The following is a 4,793-nucleotide window of genomic DNA, read 5'->3' as shown; positions in this document are numbered from 1 at the left end:
GTGCAGCAGATAAAAGAGTGCAAGGCAGCCTTGCTACCTCAAGACAACCATTTACTTGGAGAGAGGTCCTTGAGTGTCCTTTTAGAGGTGTTTTGCCCCACAGAAGCAAAGCCAATCTGCCAGGGCTGATCCCTGCAATCTAGTGATGTGGCTAATTGAAACCACTTGATTTTGAATGCTTAATATTTGTTTGCACACAAGATGTAGTCCACGCCTTTTTTGGAGAAGCCATGAGGCAACTGATGATTATATACAAGAATACAGACATCTAATTGTGTCATTTGTAAATTGGCACTTTGTCCAGAACCCATGTGAGGTGCTGAGGTCTGCTCTGTTTCCCAGGCAGCTCCTTGGAGCCTCATCAGGAATTTTCTGGGCCCTTGCTAAGCCAGCTGCTGTATTTCATAGATGAGTTGCAAGTGATTTCTAAACAGTGGTTGTAAAGCTTCCTGGGATGAATAGATGTGACAAAAATGCTTGATTTCAGCTCTGCTCTTGAGCTGCTGTCAGATACAGCTCAGGATTAAGTCAGAAGCCTAGCACAGCCCAGGCAGCAATTCCTACTCTGTTCTTATATAATTTCATTTGGCACAAACTTGATACTGAGAGAAATAACTGGTGGCTGCTGAAATATATATTTCTGTCTCAAAAACTTCTGGTGTTTTCCAGTGAGCTACTGAAGATTTAAATCCAATGAGGAATTTGACATCTTTAGATAGGCTTGCACAAAGTTGCCTAACTTCTTTCCATTGAGGGTGGCAAAGCACTGGAACAGCTGCCCAGGGATGTTGTGGCTCTCCATCTGAGGATATTCTGGCTTCTGTGTCACCTGCTCTAGGTGAGCCCTGGTAGAGGGGCTGGACTGGATGATCCCCAGAGGTCCAACCATTACTGGTTGGTAACACCCTTTCCCATTTCTACATCCAAGCAGATTCCCTGACTCACAACATGCCAGGCCCAGATACTGCCATGGACGTTTTACAGCTTTGTGGTGCCCAAGCACAGCGTTTCTCAGTTTAGCCTTTTCCAGGCAGTTTCCAGGCAATGCCCAGACAGCTACAGGCCTTTCTCGGGTCAGAGCAACCATGGGGATGTCTGTGTCATGTTATATAAAAACCCAGGACTTTGGCGACCACATCATCCATCAGGCCAGTTAGATATTCTACCTCAAGGGATATTAAGCACAATAAAAGCATGCTGGCCTGTATGGCCTTTTACTTCACCATTTCATTGTAACATAGCTTTTTACCCAGACAGAATAAGTAGAAAGCATTTTTTCCACAGTAGTAGGACTTGACTGAGAAGGTCAAGGAAGAATGAAATGAGATTTTTTTCTAAAAAATCAAAGTCCTACACAAGGGAGAAATTTCTGTTCCAGGAGCAAATAATTGCACACAACTACACAAATCTATAAGTGAGAGACTTTATTTGAACCAATTTTTCAAATACAGACATCTGTATTATTCTCACATCTCGGGAATGTTTTCTGCTCATTTTTGAAGCTTGCAACCTTAGGACAATATTCAGGACATATGTGTACATTAGATCTCTGCAGATGGACACATTCATAATGCACAAGTACAATGAGTGAGAGACTCTTTCCAGATCCTCACACAAGAGCATCGGAAATGGGCCGCTCTAATTGTCAAGTTCTGCTCTTTTTAGCTTCCAGACACGTCACAGTTCTTGATACTCTCTAGGCTGTAGCCACCTTCTTCAGGCCCCGATTTATTACTGTGTTACTTCAGCTGTATGCCAGTGGAACTCCTCAAAATAGGGCTTAGGTGATGCACAGGGATTTGTTTTATTTATTGGGAACAGGCATGAGCAGAAAAACCAAGCTATCAGGTGAACAGTTCACCTGGGATTTTCTTTTGTGAGAGTAGTCTAGGTCTCAGGCTGGGATTTCTGTTTTTTTAGAAGTGACCAGTGGTTCTGGGTGTGTAATACATGAATCTTGATGTTCAGAGCATACAGGGGACCTGTGGCTTGGACCCCAGTGAGGTGTCTCTCAAGTTGGGCACTCCAGATGTGAGCCACTGGGGTCACTAGCCTGTTCTGCAAATCTCGACCTTCACCTCTTCTTCCAAGTATTGCTCAACAGAAGAATGTAGTAATAAAGCATTGTAGGTAAGAATGCAGGCTCACACATGACCTGAGATCAACACCCTGAAAAATGGATAGAGGGTAGCGCTTTCAGGACCACCTAAATGACTCGTGATCTTCAGTTCCATTTTGGGAAATGACTGGAGAATTTCAGGCCTGAGACCGCCAAATTCGCTGCAGAGAGGAGTTTGGACATCCTTCAGCATCTGGGCCTTAGGAACTTTCATCTCTTTGAAAGCCAGTGAAATGTGTGCTCTCAAGTGCCCATGTCACTTAGGTTATTCTGAAAACTGTACCCTATATACATATAGGTAGATAAGGGGCAGACTTTCACAGGCACAAGTGGCAGTTAAACATGTAACTCCCATTGATTTTTTTTCCCCCTCGGGGACCTGGAAAATCCCCCCCCCGAGGAGTTGAATCCTCCTCTCGCATTATTTTCACACCAGATTAACACCACTGCTTCCAGTGGAGCGACTCCTGAGTTACCCCAGTGTGAGCGAGAGGAGAACCAGTCCTGAGGTGCTCTAAATATCCAGTGAAAGTGCTAATGTGGCAATGCAGAAAAGCAGGGAATCTGAGCACAGGCCTGGAAGAGGACCCCCAATGTCACCTGTGGTGCCACTGAGCTGCAGGTGACCATCATGCAGACTTCTTAGCCAAGAGGAACCACAAAAACATTCATTCAAACCCTTCCCTCCACCTCTGCAAACCACAGCCACTCCATTTCCTTCCTAAGACACCTATGACAAACAGCAGACCTTCAGTATGAAAACTCACAAGTGCTAGTTTGCTGTTTGGAGACCATAGGAAAAAAGAAATAATTATTGTGGGGAGTTTGGTATGAATTCCCTCTTCCTTTTTTTCTTCTTTCCTTTTTTTCTAAATTCCTCTCCATCAGTCATCCTATTTCTTTCATCTAGAGTAACATGTTTCCCAAGCAATGCTATTTATGTGGTCACCACAAGTAAGTTCCTTCTGGCTAAAGCCTCTCATGGGGCTGCATTAGGGTTTAGGATTGGAAAACACTGGGTCTGAAGGGATCTCAGCAGGATGCCCTTCCCCTCCCTTTGGAATGTGGCTCACGGAAAAGCTCCTTGGCTGATGCAACTATTGCAAGGGTTGTGGGGTTTCATCTGCTATCAGTGCAGGCAGTCAGAATGGCACAAGCATTGCAAAGCAGACCAAATTCATGCTTACAATCTACTGCATTAGTGGGGAGTTTATGTTGGAATTTTTTTCACTTTTTCAAAGCTTAGTGTAGTGAAATGTAGTAGTGAAATGTCAAGAGCTACAGCTGTTAGGAGCATTCAGGATAGCTGTGGGTCACTAGCGTATCTTACGACAGGGACATGGAAAAAGCCCCTCTAGGACTCTGAATTTCCACAGCACTGCATGGTGAGGTCAGGCACCATATTCCCAGTGTGAGTCACTCTGACATGTCCTGCCCTTTTCTTACACAAAATAACAACCACAGGCACCTCCAGGCAAACCTATATCCTCTCCAGGGAGAGAGAAATAGATACGTACTCCCTGGGGAATTCCTGTAGGTTGTTACGGCAGGAGTAGTAGAAAAGCTTCAAGTACTCTGCTGATGACTCTTTGCCCCATTCTTTACTTCTGGGACCTCCTGCCTCTTCTGCTTTCAGCTGACTTGATGTCTTGCTAGAAAAATCATTTCTCAAATACCCTTGTTCTCTTTCCAGTTTCCGTCCCATGCTGCATCCTTTATAGTGTTTCCTTTTAGCCTTTGAAAATCTAGCTGAAGAGGCAACTCAAGGATATCCAAATGCTTTTCTCTGCTCTCTTCCTGTACCCTCAAGACAGCCCAGCTTCCTATACAAATCTTGTGTATGACACATTAAACCACTGCCTGCTCAAGGCAGGGTTTGTCTCTGTGCTCTCTCTCACGCTCTCTTTGCCCTGACTCTCTGGCAGGATCAGGACATGGTACAATAATAAAGACAGGGAGTGCTTGGTTACAGCCAGTAATTTTAAACTGGAACCAAGGGAGAGGAATTAATATTTAAATTATTTAGGTTTGCAGTTGGTAACCACATATCCCATTCTCTTTGTGGGGGGAAAAAAACCAAAACACAAAACCCAACCCTTTGTTCTCTAAGCAACATGGCAAAGTGTGTTCTTACAAACGGTGACAAAACACGCATGATGCCCTGACCATCAGCCAAAGGGGAGGCAACACGCGAAATACAAAGGTAAAATGTCCCTGGGGAGAGAAAGTTGTTTCATTTTTTGAGGAGGGAGAAAGGCCTGTGTCCAGGAAGACATGAGAAGTGGTTTTCTTTTCCTTACAAAGTTAAAAATAGTAATAGCAAAGTGGAGGCAAGATGAAAACTTTGGGGTCTGAAATCAGAAGAGCGGGGAAGCCACATGGTCTTTGCAGAAACAGGCAAGACAGAAAACCTTTTAAAATGGTCATGACAGGAGATAAGGCCAAACAAAAAACATGGCCCCTCCTTCCTGCCTCCTCCCAAACACCTCTCCCACAAATCCTGAGAGCTGAACCTCAGTTCTCTCAACTTGGTGCTAGAGACACGGGGTGTCTGCAGTATCTGCGCTGGGCTGGGCCCCTTGTGTGCTACGAACAGCAAACATCCTGTACACCTCTCCTCCCTGTGCCTCAGCCCCGTGTCCCTCAGAGCTCTCCCTCCCAACACCATCCACAC

This window comes from Geospiza fortis, unplaced genomic scaffold (genome assembly GCF_000277835.1).
Source record: "Geospiza fortis unplaced genomic scaffold, GeoFor_1.0 scaffold1, whole genome shotgun sequence".
Lineage (NCBI taxonomy): Eukaryota > Metazoa > Chordata > Aves > Passeriformes > Thraupidae > Geospiza > Geospiza fortis.
Note: the sequence above shows the minus strand (reverse complement) of the source record.